The sequence below is a fragment of the Calliphora vicina genome, chromosome 1 (genome assembly GCF_958450345.1).
Source record: "Calliphora vicina chromosome 1, idCalVici1.1, whole genome shotgun sequence".
Taxonomy (NCBI): domain Eukaryota; kingdom Metazoa; phylum Arthropoda; class Insecta; order Diptera; family Calliphoridae; genus Calliphora; species Calliphora vicina.
The window spans coordinates 65,044,296-65,062,602 of record NC_088780.1 but is presented as its reverse complement, the minus strand read 5'-3'; the positions used below and the strand labels follow the sequence as shown (position 1 = coordinate 65,062,602).

The 18,307-nt window shown below is 30.4% G+C and overlaps 1 protein-coding gene across 3 annotated transcripts in view; it reads right to left on the bottom strand.

The window, feature by feature from the left end:
• CkIIalpha (casein kinase II subunit alpha) overlaps window positions 1-8,863 on the bottom strand; it is a 31,328-nt gene extending 22,465 nt beyond the window's left edge. Inside the window, exons 1-3 of one of the 3 annotated variants that reach the window (XM_065514942.1) lie at window positions 8,845-8,863; window positions 8,597-8,700; window positions 8,118-8,512 (exon numbers count right to left, since the gene is read on the bottom strand). The gene's annotated coding sequence lies outside the window, so the exon portion shown is untranslated. Of the gene's footprint in view, window positions 1-8,117; window positions 8,513-8,596; window positions 8,775-8,844 lie in introns of those variants that run through there. The other 2 variants (XM_065514943.1, XM_065514941.1) reach the window with 2 other exon arrangements.
• Window positions 8,864-18,307: the final 9,444 nt, after the last annotated feature.

Here is an 18,307-nt window from a genome sequence, read left to right as displayed (position 1 = left end):
ATACACATACGTATATGTTTATATTATTCTTTTTGTTTTGTTGAAAATGTTTATTTTTATCTTTTGCTTAGCTCATTCCTTTTTTTCATATATCTCTTATTATTTTCCTATATTTATATTTTTTTTAATTAATTGTTATTTTTTTAATGGACCTAAGGATTAATCTTGGCCCTATTTGCAGTGATAATAGTCACCTGGTAACATGCATTGGGGACAGAAATGGCCTGAGTATAGGACATTTCAATTGTCAGAGCTTTAACGTAAATTATTCTTCAATTAAATTGAATGAAATAAGAAACATTTTATGTGAAGGGTTTTTAAGCATTGTAGGGATTAGTGAGACTTGGCTGAAACCTGACATTCTATCTGATGTGATTAATATACCAGGTTATGTGCTGTTGAGGAACGATAGGATTGGAAGGCGTGGTGGTGGTGTTGGGATCTTGGTAGCTAAGGGAATTAAACATAGAGTAGTTATGAAATCTTCTGATTCTTCTGTATGTGAGTTTATATTTATTGATATCAAATTGGGTAATTCTAGAATCCTTTTTGGTGAAGTTTACCTGCCTTGTGGCAATATTTCTGCATTTGAGGAGTTGATTGGTGATTTAGTTGTCAAATATGATAATGTAATTATATCAGGTGATTTCAATAACAATCTATTCTGCACATCAAAGTCTTACTTGATGTTAAGTATGTGTAATAGATTACATCTCACTTATGCTCATAACAGCTTACCAACACACTTTGATACGAGGACGAGTAGCACATCGTTACTTGATTTCTTTCTCTTAAGTCCCAGTTTGGATGTTCGGACTTCTAATCAGATGTTGTGTCCGGGTATTTCAAATCATGCGTTCATATTTGCAACTTTCAACTTGCCTAACTTGGTGTGTGATGATATGGTTGAATATAGAAATTATAGTGCTATTGATATGATGAGAATGGATGAGGAGGCTAGTTTATCAGATTATAATCAGGTTTTTGGTAGTAATGATGTTGATGTGCAGCTTTCTGGTTTTATGTCTAATGTATTTGCTTTACATGACTTGGTACCAGTTACGAGACGTAAGAGTAGGGGGTTTAATGATAATGAGTGGTTTTATGCATCGGAAATTACTTATAATATTTCTCTTCGAGATCTTGCTTATGGAGCTTTCTTGGAAGATCGTACTGAAGTGAACTGGGGTATTTTTTGTCGAGTGAGGAATAGGACTAAGACTATTATTCGCAATGCTAAGAGAAGCGCACATAAGCAACGTTTTGAGGGGTTGAATAATAGACAGATGTGGAATTTATTAAGGGAAAATGGATGTATTAAATGTAAGGATGAAGTAGATAACGTGGATCCATGCGATATCAATCGGTTTTTTATTTCGAACCAGTCTTATGAATGGCCGGTAGTTTCGTTAACTGATCTAAACTTTCTTAATGAGAATTCTTTCTCTTTTCGTGGAGTTGATGAATACGAAGTTTACTCGGCGCTATGTAAGATCCGTTCAAATGCTTCGGGACACGATGGTTTACCTCTGAAATTTATCAAGATTATTTTCCCTTACATAAGTCCTTCTCTTACGCATATTGTTAACACAATATTTACTACCTCTAAATATCCTTCGATCTGGAAAATTGCACGAGTGGCACCGATTAGGAAGGAGGCAAATTCTAATTCGATTGAAAACCTACGTCCAATTTCTATGGTTCCAATTCTTTCTAAAATTGTTGAACATATTATGAAGGACCAAATTATGCTTTATATAGATCAGAACGAGTTATTACATGTCAATCAGTCTGGGTTTAGACAAAAGTATAGTACTACTGCTCTACTTGGTGGACTTACAGATTCAATACGACGGAAAATTAATGAGAGGAAAATGAGTGTATTGGTTTCGCTGGATTTGTCGAAGGCATTTGACAGGGTACTACATTCAAGGTTAATTTTAAAGTTGTGTGACATGTTCAAATTTTCCAGATGTTCATGTAAGTTGATGCAATCATATCTGTCTGGGAGGAAGCAGTACGTTGAAGTGTGTGGTACGAAGTCATATGCTTTAGAGGTTTCGAGTGGAGTACCCCAGGGTTCGGTAATTGGTCCATTGTTGTTCATGATTTATATCAATGACTTTGTTAATATTTTTGATGTTACTTCTTTTGAATCTTTTATATATGCTGATGATATTCAGATTTTGTTTGCATCGAATAACCGTGATGTTTTGGAGAATAATGTTAATTTTTACTTAGGGTTAATTTCTCGGTGGATGGAGGATAATGGTTTTAATATTAATACTGATAAGTCTAAAGCTATGTGTTTTGGATGTGATGCTGAAGATTTCCATATATCTATGAATGGAGTTGGTTTACAATTTGTGGATGAAATGAAGTGCTTGGGGGTTTATTTAGACCGAGGACTGAATTTTTCGAAACATATTGATTATGTTTGCGCACGTGTGAATGGTACCATCAGAAGATTATATTCACTTGATCTGTACCTTCCATTTCGTATTAGGAGGAATGTTGCAAATGCTCTCCTAATGTCACAATTGATGTATGCCTTGGAGATATATTCAGGCACCAACAGTACATTCTTGAGGAGAATCCAACTTACATTTAATCGTATTATCAGATTTATTTACCGATTGAGAATTAGAACTCATGTCTCTCCCTATGTTATGGATTTTATTGGGTTTACATTTGAAGATTTCATTAAATTAAGAATACTGTTACTATTCCGTAAAACTATTATGATGAATTGTCCGAGGTATATTGTAGATAGTTTCCAATTTTCGCGATCTAGTAGAAACCCACAGATAGTGTGTCACCGTATAGCCTCTTCCATTTATGAAAGATCACTTCACGTGAGAGTCTTACGGGTGTGGAATCCTCTTCCCATAAAATTAAAATTTTTTTCTTTTTCGAATCAAACATTTAAGCGTAGACTGAAACAATATTTTGAACAAAGTTTGTAAATTTGCTTCTTTGCTTCTATTTTTTTTTATTTTTCTCCCCTTTGCATATTACCTAATACTGTTATCGTATAATGTATATAATTATTATACTTTATATTACAATTTTTTTTTTTTTATTGATTATTATATTTTTTTTAAAAAAAATTTTAGTATTTAATTTCTATTCTTACTATGTATAAATTTTTTAATTTTATGTAATTAATTTTTTCTGAGTGGAATATGAATCATATTTGGCCCTAAGGGCTTGATTCTAAATAAATGAAAAATAAAATAAATAAATAAATAAAGCTTTTGTTGAATTTATGTATTTTTATTTGACAAATATAAATTTTCTGTATAAACTTGCACAAAATTGAAAAGGTGGGTTCATGAAACATGTCGCGCAAATTTGCCCATTTGCACAAATGGGAAACTTAAGCGTTTAAATGAGTACCCTTAATATAAACGTACGCAGCTAGAAAAGAGTAAGAACAATATTGAAACATTATGATAAAAAACGTTTGGTAATTGATTTACTCATTATAATAGAGAACACAGTACAAAAAAAAACAAAAGGAATAAAAAATACGTTTCTCTATCTGTTTTGTACTCAAACGTACGATTGTAACGGTAAATTAAATAATGCAGATGAGTTAAAAGCCAATCGTTTCGTTTTCTCTCTTTGTCACTTGAAAAGTTTTTGTTTTGTTTTTGCTCATGTACAATACAATATAAAAATTTTGATTTGTTTTGTACATTTTGCAAACATTTGCGAAATGTTTTGTTTGTTTTCATACTCTGTTTATAGGGTATGGACAATTTTTTGAGTTAATATTTTGAACTAGTTTTAATTTTGTTGTTAAAAATAAATGTGAACCTTTTTTTATTTTACTATTAATTGGCAATTTTTATAAGCACTTGTTGGACTTTAAAAGAACATTTACTGTATTCGAATCGGGTAAGTATTTTTCAAATCATAATCAAATATATTTTCAGCTGTATGGGGTACGAATAATTGTTTGAGACAGTGCATATTTATTAAACAAATTTAGTAAAAAGCATTTATAAGGAAGGAAATTCCAAATTATAATAATGCTACAATGGTAGGAAATCCTTTACTTAGGACACATATTTATAGGTTTTCGACGAATTAATCGTTTTGAAGTGTAGATTCATTTTTGAATTTATTTCTTTATCCAAAATCACATAATAGTTGGTGCAACATTTGTGCAAAAGTGACGCAATGACAATATATATATATTACAAGGAGAGTAGAACAAAGTCTTGTTCTTTGTTATAGAAGATCAAACATCATCAAATAAAATAAAACTAATTTTGGTATAAATCAAGATCAGCGAAACAGCTTGCATTTTTATAATTTCTTTGGTGTTGATAGCTCTCATAATTAGAAGCACAAAAACGTTAATATTTTTCCCTGCTCTCTCTTAGTTTAAGAGTTATATGAATTTAAAGTCAATACATATAATAGTACATTTCTCATATATTTGGAAAACAAACTGATCGTTATGGGTATCATTGAATAGTGCTTCACAATACCTTTAATATGATATATAATATGGTACAGTTTATTAATATTGTGAACCAAAAATTCCTTTTTGATTTTATATGACAGTACTTCAGAAAATTTTGATATACAGAAAAAGTGATTTTAGCGAAGCCGGTGTTCGATACACCCCAGAGTTAAAAGTCCCTTCACCAATACAGAAAATGTGAATATTAACAGAAAACAAATTATGAAAATATAAACTGTTACGCTGTTTGATTTGTTCCCTAATTTTTTTGTTTTGAAACATCGTAAGTAAAAAGTTTTTGAAATAAATAAAAGAATTCTAATGTATTTTATTTAATGGTTACGTCTTTTTCGTCAACTATTTGTCATGTGTGACCCTCCCTACCTTAACACTTTTTAAATTTCTAAAAAGTGTTAAGGTAGGTCAAGCTCGACCATATAATAACCTACATGATATAAGAGATACATATGGGGCATTTCATGTCAAGTGAACCAACTTTTGAAATCGATGTCTTCCGATCGGGATGAAATTTGCACCAAGGTTAGCTCTATTGGATAGTAACTCAGACACAATTTTTCAACAACATCGGTCGAGAACTCTCTGAGTTATAGGGGGTAAAATTTTGACAATTTGGTCAAACAGGGGTTTTTTCTTATCCATGTAACTTATTACCTATTGTTCTTAGCAAAATGTGTCCCAAATAGTATAGATAGCTATTTCTTCGATCTTTCGAAAAAAAATATTTAAAAAAAAAAATAAAAAATTTTTAATATTTTTTTTCCGAAATCAAAAACTTTTTTGACTTTTTTTTAAAATGCGTCCTTTTTTTTTTTTTTTTTTTTTTTCTTAAAATAAAGTTTAGATATTTTCCTTGAACACCTACTTGGTCGCTTAGTGGGATGCGAGTGGGATATCTATCAAAATAAATATTTTGTAACTCAAAACATAAAATTTTTGACTTTTTTTGCAAAATCAAAAACTTTGTTGACTTTTTTTTTCAAAATGGACCCTTTTTTAATCTTTTTTTTTAGGTCAAACAAAAGCTTAGATATTATCCTTGAAGACCCTTTTGGTCGCTTAGTGGGATGCGAGTGGGATATCTATCAAAATAAATATTTTTTAACTCAAGACTTACAATTTTTGACTTTTTTTTTTGCAAATACGATTTTTTTTCCAAATGGGCCCTTTTTTTAAAATTTTTTTTGTAGTCAAAAGAAAGCTTAGGTCCATTCCTTTAAGATATTTTTAGTCCCTTAGTGGGATGCGAGTGGGATATCTATCAAAATAAATATTTTGTAACGCAAGACATACAATTTTTTAATTTTTTTTTGCAAAATCAAAATTTTTTTTCCAATATGGGCCCTTTTTTAATTTTTTTTTTGCTCAAAAGAAAGCCTAGGTCCATTCCTTTAAGATATTTTTAGTCCCTTAGTGGGATGCGAGTGGGATATCTATCAAAATAAATATTTTGTAACGCAAGACATACAATTTTTTAATTTTTTTTTGCAAAATCAAAATTTTTTTCCAATATGGGCCCTTTTTTAATTTTTTTTTTGCTCAAAAGAAAGCCTAGGTCCATTCCTTTAAGATATTTTTAGTCCCTTAGTGGGATGCGAGTGGGATATCTATAAAAATAAATGTTTTAACACAAAAATTGTATGTCTTGAGTTACAAAACATTTATTTTGATATATATCCCACTCGCATCCCACTAAGCGATCAAAACCATCTTAAAGGAATAGGCCTAAGCTTTCTTTATAGCAAAAAAAAAAAATTACAAAAAGGGCCCATTTTAAAAAAAAGTCAAAAAAGTTTTTGATTTTGCCAAAAAATCAAAAATTGTATATCTTGAGTTACAAAATATTTATTTTGATAGATATCCCACTCGCATCCCACTAAGGGACTAAAAATATCTTAAAGGAATGGACCTAAGCTTTCTTTTGACTACAAAAAAAAATTAAAAAAAGGGCCCATTTGGAAAAAAAATCGTATTTGCACCAAAAAAATTCAAAAATTGTAAGTCTTGAGTTAAAAAATATTTATTTTGATAGATATCCCACTCGCATTCCACTAAGCGACCAAAAGGGTCTTCAAGGATAATATCTAAGCTTTTGTTTGACCTAAAAAAAAATATTAAAAAAGGGTCCATTTTGAAAAAAAAAAGTCAACAAAATTTTTGATTTTGCAAAAAAAGTCAAAAATTTTATGTTTTGAGTTACAAAATATTTATTTTGATAGATATCCCACTCGCATCCCACTAAGCGACCAAGTAGGTGTTCAAGGAAAATATCTAAACTTTATTTTAAGAAAAAAAAAAAAAAAAAAAAAGGACGCATTTTAAAAAAAAGTCAAAAAAGTTTTTGATTTCGGAAAAAAAATATTAAAAATTTTTTATTTTTTTTTTTAAATATTTTTTTTCGAAAGATCGAAGAAATAGCTATCTATACTATTTGGGACACATTTTGCTAAGAACAATAGGTAATAAGTTACATGGATAAGAAAAAACCCCTGTTTGACCAAATTGTCAAAATTTTACCCCCTATAACTCAGAGAGTTCTCGACCGATGTTGTTGAAAAATTGTGTCTGAGTTACTATCCAATAGAGCTAACCTTGGTGCAAATTTCATCCCGATCGGAAGACATCTATTTCAAAAGTTGGTTCACTTGCCATGAAATGCCCCATATACATATAAATTAAATATTTATGACCGATAAAGTTCAATTTCGAGAGGACATTTGTATGGGGGCTAGGTGAAATAATGGACCGATTTCAGCAAGTTTCAATAGGCTTGGTCCTACAGGTCGAAATATCTTCAAAATTGCGACCTGTACTTTGCGCACAAGGACATCATTTAATCGACTCAGAAAGTGATTCTAAGACGATTGGTATACTTTAAGGTGGGTGTTAGACCAATATTTACAAACATCTGCACAAACGCATTGTACCCTCCCCACTATGGTGATGTAGGGTATAAAAAGTAAATACAGGTCGCCGAATGTTTATATTTAAAAATTTTATTTTTAATACGAATAGCTTTCTAAACCCTATATGTATTTTTTAACTGTCTGTCATTTTGCGAAAACCGACCATTTATTAACCTTGCGGAGTTAAATCGGGATCTAAGAGTGTATTGTCGGGTAAAAAAAAATGGTTTAATTAATTATACTTCACTACACATCAAAATATTAAGTCATTCAAAAACACACATTAAATCATTCAAAAACTAAGAGAAAACAGACCAAAACGTTTCTTTCGGTAATCGTGATTTATAAAATGTTGTCTGAGAAATGGTCTAATAACTAACAAAAAACATTATTAATATGTTTTTTAACAAAAAAAATCTTAAAGTAGTTAATTTGAATTTCTCAATGAACAAACAAGTTTTTCCTTCCCACTAATCTAATAATATATCTCGTAAATATTTTAATTCCACAATTTTTTTAAAATTTTAAGAAATAGGCGATTTGTTTTTCTATCAAGTTTCTCCCACCCTTTTATAGTTCTTCAGCGAATGAATACCGAAACACAAAAATAAAAAAGAAATACTAAAAAAACAACATCGACAAAATCCATTGTTGGTAGATATTATGACAAATGTACACACATAATACACTCTTTTGTAACTGAGATTTTCACATACCTTAAGTCCACTAATTTTGTTTTTATCTTTTTCACTTGTATTTTCCCCAAAGGTGTCTTGGGGGCTCCCGATACTGAGTCACTTCTTCTTCTGTACTTTAAATAGATACTGTTTGCCGATACCAATGTCCTCAATGGAAATACGCTTCCAATTTTGTTACAAGAGACCGATTTTGAATGTCTGCAGTAGGAAACTAGCAGCAGACAAAAATTAAATGTTGGATATCTGGCTATATTGACTGATGACGAGCGTTTTTAGACATGTATAAATGGTACACGCGTGGACTGTGGACGAATTTTTGAACTGCTCTGCTGTGTCTGGCTTCACGGCTACACACTGAAAGTCTTCTCATACAAATGCTTACTTTGTCCCTCTTAAAATTCACCAATGGACACCTGGAAATAAAGAAGCATAAATTAATAAGCACATGTAGAAGCAGATTCTAATATCACTTGATTTTCTTTTTAAATTTCAATTACTTTTTCAGATATATTCTATTTTTCTTGTGTAGCCGCACCAATTTTTTTTAGCAAAATGAAAAAATAAAAGAGAAAAACCAGCGTAACTTCCTTCACTCGTTTCGCTTATAAGAAGAAAAAGCACACACACACATAATTCTTAACTCAACCCAATGCAATATAAATGACAGAGTCAACACTCAGAGACTGCTAAAAGAAAGAGTACACCATTTGTTGACTTTATCGATGACAATCACAATAACACTCACTGCGTAAATGAAAGAGATAAATATATGCTGGAATACGATGTTAAAACGATGTGAAAAGACACCACCGGAGAAAAGTTTTTTTGGATAATTAATTTTGTAAAATTTGTAATTAAGCAGAATGTAAATAAACTTAATCTAAATCTATTTACTTATACTCCAGCTATAACTTTACATATAGAATTAACTTCTAATTGAGTTATTTCACTTAATTTCTCTGGATTAGGCAACGTGTACGTCACGTACTATTTTCTTAAATTGACCGATTACAGGAATAATCGAAAGTATCGATGAGTGTCAAAATTACTACAAAACTTAACAACACAATAATGCGAAAAATACACGTTGAAAAATGTGTATTCACAAACAATAAATAATTCCAATCATGCAGTGATAGTAATTTAGCGATTTTAAAGGCCTTATTCATTATCAATTTTTAAATTTATTACAGGTTAATAAAACAAATTTTGTATGGAAATTCTGTTTTATAAACCATTTATAAAATTAAAAATTGATTATGAATAAGTGGGTAAATATATATTTATTCAGTATAGCAATACAAAGCCATTGATGTCAAAATACTTACTCCTGTCTATTAGGGAGGGTAAATTTTTTTGACTACTAAGCATATAGCAAATTCGTAATCTACGGAAAATTCTAAGAACTTTTCCAGAAGAAACCATGGTTCTAAAATCAAAATCGAGCATCCGGTTTTTTACGAGAAGATTTGGAGCTCAAGACCTCTTTTGCTAGGAGACCTCGAGTATGTTCAATTTTAAAAATAATACTATTTCTTCGTTTGTGTTCCGATTTCAAAAAAATTACATATATATAGAATCTTCTCGTCGAGTACTACATATAACATCTCGTAGCTAACAATTATCTCTTATAGCGTAAGAGATATTGGCATTTGAATAATACATTTTTAACATTTTTACCCACCCTACTCCAGTTTTTTGATGACCGCGGTCTCAAATATTTACCGATTTTCTCAATTTTTAATTTATAGGACTAACAAGAAATGTATATATTAAATAATGACTGAGTCAAATGTTATGCATAAATTTCAAAAAATTAAAAAGGGCGATTTTTCGTAATTTTTTTGGGAAAAAAGTGCTCTTATTCTTTTTAAGTTATCTAAAAAAATTTCTAAAAAGATGTATAAAGACTATATAGTTTTTGAATATCTAACTTTACACTAAATATTTTAAATTAAAAAAAGATTAAAAATTTTTGATACCGAGGGGACCAGGTGAATTCAAAAAACGCCAATTTTGTATGTAAAATTCAACTTTAGGGCATAAATTCTCAAACTGCATAGTCGATATCAAACTCTAATAACCCATTTTAGATGGTCCAATATGATCTTAATCATTTTTTAAAGGGTTTCGATAATAGGGGGTCAGACGGCATGTATTGATTATGTATTGGGACATGTATTCGATACATATGGAATTCCATGTGTATGTCAAAATTGACGTTATACATACGATTCATAATTTCCACGTTCAAACGTACATATGTAATTATGTTTATATGTTTATATTTATTTAAAACGTTTTTAAATAACAATAAATATATTTAATGCAATGAAACTTATTTTGTTATGATTTTTCTTTACTCGATTTTGTTTTGTTTTTTTTATTTTGCACTCACACAGTGTTGTATTTCAAAATACAACACTGTTATACATACAAAAATAGAACATGTTCTAATTGTCAAATATGTCACGAGTAATACACATGTATTTTACATACCCAAAGTTTCATATGGATAACACGGTATGTATATGTTTACATGTGGAATCAAGGCGTATTTAACAAGGTGACAGCAGTGGCGAATTGAAATAAATACAGGCGAATTCGCTTATTTTTTTATATGGAGTTTGACATAGTGACGTTCCGGCGAATATTTTTTATATATGTAGTTTGACATTATCGCGTGCTAGTTCTATAATCAGCTGTGCTCCCGATGACACCTTATTAAATGTACCTTGTGTGGAATACATGTCACAAAACACAAGCAGCACAGACGGCATGTGCTGCTTTAATGGATATTATAGCAAAAAAACTAAAAAAATCCCATTTTTGGGATTTTTCAACACTTGTTTGGGAATTGCTGGATTCCTGATTACAAAATTAAAAATTTGTTTTTATTTTTCCATTTTAATTAAAAAATCTAATTTTTAGCGATTTTAAAGGCCTTATTCATTATCAATTTTTAAATTTATTACAGGTTAATAAAACAAATTTTGTATGGAAATTCTGTTTTATAAACCATTTATAAAATTAAAAATTGATTATGAATAAGTGGGTAAATATATATTTATTCAGTATAGCAATACAAAGCCATTGATGTCAAAATACTTACTCCTGTCTATTAGGGAGGGTAAATTTTTTTGACTACTAAGCATATAGCAAATTCGTAATCTACGGAAAATTCTAAGAACTTTTCCAGAAGAAACCATGGTTCTAAAATCAAAATCGAGCATCCGGTTTTTTACGAGAAGATTTGGAGCTCAAGACCTCTTTTGCTAGGAGACATCGAGTATGTTCAATTTTAAAAATAATACTATTTCTTCGTTTGTGTTCCGATTTCAAAAAAATTACATATACAGTGGTGGTCAAAACATATGCAACCAGAAACAGAATTTTACAAAAGTGGTTTAAACTAGTTTAAGATGTAAACAAAAATATTCATTTGCTTATAATATTTTTTAATTTATGCTTTAAAAATAAGAATATGAAATTTAATTCAGAATTGTTTGCATTGAAAAGAAAAAAAATTAAAAAACTACGTTTGGGTTGATATTTCATTGGTCAAAACATATGCAACTAATTGCTTTTAAAACATTTCTGTCTATAAAACTTAATATTTCGTGGCAAATCCTATATTTTCAATGACGGCCTTACATCGGCAAGGCAGTGAAGCTATCAAATTGGTAATAAAATTTGCAGGAATAGCGTTCCAAGCATCTACCAATCCTTGAAACATAATATCTGAATTAGTGCAATTTTCGGGGTCGATTCTTTGATTAACGATTTCCCAAATATTCTCAATGGGATTTAAATCTAGTAATTGTGGTGGCCATTCCATTACCGAAACTCTTTCTTGTGCTAACCACGATTTAACAACATGTGAAGAGTGCTTGGGGTCGTTATCGTGCTGAATAACTCATCGAAGAGGCATATTATCCTCAGAATTTGGAAGCATTACTCTTTCCAAGATGTCTCTATAGATAAATCCATCCATTATTTCATTAATTTAGAGCGATGGGACAACTCCAGCAACAGAAAAACTGCCCCCATACCATTACGTTGCATCCTCCATGTTTCAGTGTCTTTTTACAGTATCGTGCTTGAAGCCGCGTGTTAAGTGGTCGTCTTACGTAACACATGAAATCACTTCCGATGATATTAAATTCGGATTCGTCGCTAAATAGGACAGTCGTCCATTTGTTTTCTGACCAATTTAAATACTCCATAGCTAACTTCAAACGTTTCTTTTGATTACGTTTTGATATAAGCGGTTTTTGCGCGTAGGGAAAACGTCGGTGAAGCATGTAGGATGCAACGTAATGGTATGGGGGTTGTTTTTCTGCTGCTGGAGTTGTCCCATCGCTCTAAATTAATGAAATAATGGATGGATTTATCTATAGAGATATCTTGGAAAGAGTAATGCTTCCAAATTCTGAGGATAATATGCCTCTTCGATGAGTTATTCAGCACGATAACGACCCCAAGCATTCTTCACATGTTGTTAAATCGTGGTTAGCACAAGAAAGAGTTTCGGTAATGGAATGGCCACCACAATTACTAGATTTAAATCCCATTGAGAACATTTGGGAAATCGTTAATCAAAGAATCGACCCCGAAAATTGCACTAATTCAGATATTATGTTTCAAGGATTGGTAGATGCTTGGAACGCTATTCCTGCAAATTTTGTTACCAATTTGATAGCTTCACTGCCTTGCCGATGTAAGGCCGTCATTGAAAATATAGGATTTGCCACGAAATATTAAGTTTTATAGACAGAAATGTTTTAAAAGCAATTAGTTGCATATGTTTTGGCTAATGAAATATCAACCCATACGTAGTTTTTTATTTTTTTTTTCTTTTCAATGCAAAAAATTCTGAATTAAATTTCATATTCTTATTTTTAAAGCATTAATTAAAAAATATTATAAGCAAATAAATATTTTTGTTTACATCTTAAACTAGTTTAAACCACTTTTGTAAAATTCTGTTGCTGGTTGCATATGTTTTGACCACCACTGTATATAGAATCTTCTCGTCGAGTACTACATATAACATCTCGTAGCTAACAATTATCTCTTATAGCGTAAGAGATATTGGCATTTGAATAATACATTTTTAACATTTTTACCCACCCTACTCCAGTTTTTTGATGACCGCGGTCTCAAATATTTACCGATTTTCTCAATTTTTAATTTATAGGACTAACAAGAAATGTATATATTAAATAATGACTGAGTCAAATGTTATGCATAAATTTCAAAAAATTAAAAAGGGCGATTTTTCGTAATTTTTTTGGGAAAAAAGTGCTCTTATTCTTTTTAAGTTATCTAAAAAAATTTCTAAAAAGATGTATAAAGACTATATTGTTTTTGAATATCTAACTTTACACTAAATATTTTAAATTAAAAAAAGATTAAAAATTTTTGATACCGAGGGGACCAGGTGAATTCAAAAAACGCCAATTTTGTATGTAAAATTCAACTTTAGGGCATAAATTCTCAAACTGCATAGTCGATATCAAACTCTAATAACCCATTTTAGATGGTCCAATATGATCTTAATCATTTTTTAAAGGGTTTCGATAATAGGGGGTCAGACGGCATGTATTGATTATGTATTGGGACATGTATTCGATACATATGGAATTCCATGTGTATGTCAAAATTGACGTTATACATACGATTCATAATTTCCACGTTCAAACGTACATATGTAATTATGTTTATATGTTTATATTTATTTAAAACGTTTTTAAATAACAATAAATATATTTAATGCAATGAAACTTATTTTGTTATGATTTTTCTTTACTCGATTTTGTTTTGTTTTTTTTTATTTTGCACTCACACAGTGTTGTATTTCAAAATACAACACTGTTATACATACAAAAATAGAACATGTTCTAATTGTCAAATATGTCACGAGTAATACACATGTATTTTACATACCCAAAGTTTCATATGGATAACACGGTATGTATATGTTTACATGTGGAATCAAGGCGTATTTAACAAGGTGACAGCAGTGGCGAATTGAAATAAATACAGGCGAATTCGCTTATTTTTTTATATGGAGTTTGACATAGTGACGTTCCGGCGAATATTTTTTATATATGTAGTTTGACATTATCGCGTGCTAGTTCTATAATCAGCTGTGCTCCCGATGACACCTTATTAAATGTACCTTGTGTGGAATACATGTCACAAAACACAAGCAGCACAGACGGCATGTGCTGCTTTAATGGATATTATAGCAAAAAAACTAAAAAAATCCCATTTTTGGGATTTTTCAACACTTGTTTGGGAATTGCTGGATTCCTGATTACAAAATTAAAAATTTGTTTTTATTTTTCCATTTTAATTAAAAAATCTATATAAATTTAAAATTTTACCTTACAAATATTGATAAATAAAAATTTTATTTCAATTTGAAATATTTGTAACTTAGCAAAAACTTAATAAAAAACAGTTTTTGTCATATTTTTCAAAAAAGTATTCCATGATTTTTTTAGTTGTCAAATGTTATATATATGGGAGATTTCACGTCAAGTGAACCAACTTTTAAAATCGATGTCTTCCGATCGGGAAGACCAAAAAAGGTTATACCTATTGGATAGTAATTCAGACACAATTTTTCAACAAGATCGGTTAAGAACTCTGAGTTAGAAGGGGTCAAAATTTGACATTTTGGCCAAACATGTGATTTTTCTCATCCATTACCTATTGTTCATAGCAAAATGTGTCCCAAGTAGTTTAGATAGCTATTTCTTCAATCTTTCGAAAAAAAATATTTAAAAAAAAAATAAAAACATTTTAATTTTTTCTCCGAAATCAAAAACTTTTTTGACTTTATTTCAAAATGGGCCCTTTTTTAAATAAAGCTTAGATCTTTTCCTTGAATCTATTTGGTCGCTTAGTGGGATGCTATTTCGATATCTATCAAAATAAATGTTTTATAGCTCAAAACATGAAATTTTTTTTTGCAAAATCTTTTTTTTCCAAAATGGGTCTTTTTTAATTTTTTTTTGCTCCAAAGAAAGCATGGATCCATTCCTTTAAGACCTATTTGGTCGCTTAGTGGGATGCGGGTGGGATATATAGCAAAATAAATGTTTTGTAACTCAGGATATACAATTTTTGATTTTTTTTGGCAAAATCAAACATTTTTCCAAAATAGGCCCTTTTTTTTGCTCAAAAGAAAGCTTAGGTCTACACCTTTAAGAGCTTTTTGGTTCAGATTTATATAGATTTTTTATTTAAAATGGAAAAATGAAAACAAATTTTTAAATTTGTAATCAGGAATCCCGCAATTCCCAAAAAAGTGTTGAAAAATCCCAAAAATGTGATTTTTTTTAGGCCCTAATTTTATAAATCACGTCATTAAAGTGATATTTATGTGCAAAGCAAAAACAACATTTCACACATTTTAAAAATTTGTTTTTGATTTGTTTTTTGGGCCCGAACAAATTTACCCACCCTACTGTCTATACTTGACAAATATTTATAACAATGATTGACATTTGTTTTTAAGAGCAATTTTGTCATACCGAAGCAATATTACTAATAAATTTTGACAACCATGTATGAATGTATATAAATAAAAATCATTTAAAATAACAATTAATATTCACAATCCAAAAAAATTAATTGGCTCCCCAGCCATAAGATATAAAACTAAAAATATAAATGGAAATATTAAATACAGTGACGGACAATACAATAGAATTACTACATATGAATTCGATTAAAGCGGTAAAACTAAAGAAATTGGCCCATAATCATAGTCAAACACTAAAGTCGGTTCTTTTTAAAAACAACTTTAAAATAAAAACCTGCTTTTTATTAATTTTGCAACCATAGTCAAAATTAAAGTATGTTTTAAATTGAACCGACTTTAACTGGGTGCCACCGCAAATATAGAAAATGTTTTCATACAATATACAACAAAAAACAGACAAGTGGCAACGCTGAGCAGCTGACATACAAAATTAAAAAAAAAAAATCCAAAAAACTTAAACAATAAAAGTAACCGGGACATCTAAAGAAAGAAAGTTTTTTGTTGTGGAAAAATGGAAAAGATAAGATTAATATCATAATTACGATATTTTGGTACTAATTTTATTGATAACTGTTCAATAATTGCAAAATCTCTACCAATATCTTGTAACTTAAACATTTTTTACTTTGTGACGAACTTTTTTACTTGGCGAAGAACAGCTGATGCTGTTGTTAAACGAGTTAAAAACAACTTCAGCTAGTTTTATATTTAGAGTTGAATTCAGCGTCAGAAGTATACTTTAACTTGTCTATGATAGACCTAAAGTCCACTCTTAAGTAAAGTCGAGTTTAATTCTCTTAAAATGTACTTTATTTTTGACTATGATTATGGGCCATTGATTTCAAAATTTAAATTTATATTAATATATAATGAATCATAATGTAAACAAAAAATAAATAAAACTAAAATAAAAAAAACAACACATTCTTATGTTAAAAATTATATCAACTCTAAAAAACTAAATAAAATATGCGACATTTAAATAGAATCAATCTGACTTTAAATTATTAAAAATAAAAAATGTCATAATATTTTGTTGCATGTTTTTTAATATTTTGTTGCATGTCCAATATTTTCAATAACAGCATCACATCTTTTGCGCATTGAATTTTCCAAACGTTCTCATGTAGATCAGGGAACTGCATACCATATTTCCTGAATTTTCTGCCGAAGTTCTTCCTTGTTTTTAAATTTTTCAGGTCCGAGTTTGTCTTTTACTATTTTCCATAGGTTGGATGGGATTTTATAATAAAGTATTTATTTCCATATTTAAGGCCTTAAAGAAATATAAATTTGTTTTATTTGTCAACATAATCATTTTAGTGTCAACTTAATCATCTCAAATGTAATGTGAACGTCTTTGATTAACTTAATCAAAATTTTCTTAAAAGCGTTTAAAAGCCCAAGGGTGAACATAGCATAATGCTATGTTAAATTATTTGTTAATCACTTCAAATTGACATGATTAAAACTTAATCACATAGAATAACCTGAACATTAACTTAATCAAAATCTTATATTCGTTCGATTTCTTCTATACTGGGTACCGTTCACACCAACAGTATATGAACGATCAGACGTCTTATCCCTTATAAATCCCTTGGACCATTTCTTACCCGTATCAGGTCTTAACTGCACTGTAACACCTTGCCCAGTTTCGAGATCTGGTAGTTCCCTTGTTGATCGATCATAGTAGTATTTCGCCTTTCTCCTGTTATGGTCTATCTTATCTGGTACATGGGGAACGATTGCTGGTTTGAAACTTTCAGCAATAGCTGGTAACCCACACCTTGTTCTCTTTGACATAAGTCTCTGAACGGGGCTGCTTCCAACCTTATTTGGTGTATTACGCCAATCTAATAAGGACCACCACATATCCGCTTTCTCCTTTTCGGCCTTCTTAATTATCCTCTTCGCTGTCTTTACAGCAGATTCTGCCTTCCCGTTGCCTTGTTGATGATATGGTGATGATGTTACATGTTGAAATCCATATTTGGAAGCAAAATTCCTCATATCCCTGTTCACAAAATGTGTACCGTTATCGGAAATCACTCTTTCAGGCACCCCATATCTAGCAAATTGCTCCATCATATTATTTATAACTGACTGTGGCGTTAAATCAGGCAGCTTGCAACATTCGAAGAAATCCGAGTAGTGGTCAACGATTATCAGCATTTTTTCTGGCTTGTTATTGTATATCACAAAAAAAACATCCATAGAGATTATCTGCCAGGCGTACGTGGGTATTTCATGTGACTGCATTGGCTGCTTTTGCTGCGACTCCGAGAATTCCGCACACGTTCCGCAGCTTCGAACTTTCTCCTCTATTTGTTGACACATACCTGGCCAGAACATGTTTTCCTTAGCTAATTTAATACAATTTTCAATACCCGAGTGGCTAGCGTGAGATTTATCAGTCATTAGTTTGCGGAGACTCCTTGGTATTACGACCTGTTTCAGGCGAAAAATCAAACCGTCCTGAAGAGTTAATTCATGTTTGAATTTAAAAAAAACATTTAAGAGCATTATCAATATCCTTTATATACGATGGCCAACCTCCAACAACATATGACTTTAAAATTTGAAATGAGTCATCCTTGGCTGTTTCATGACGTATTTGCTCCACACAGTCGTTAGATAGTTCCAAATT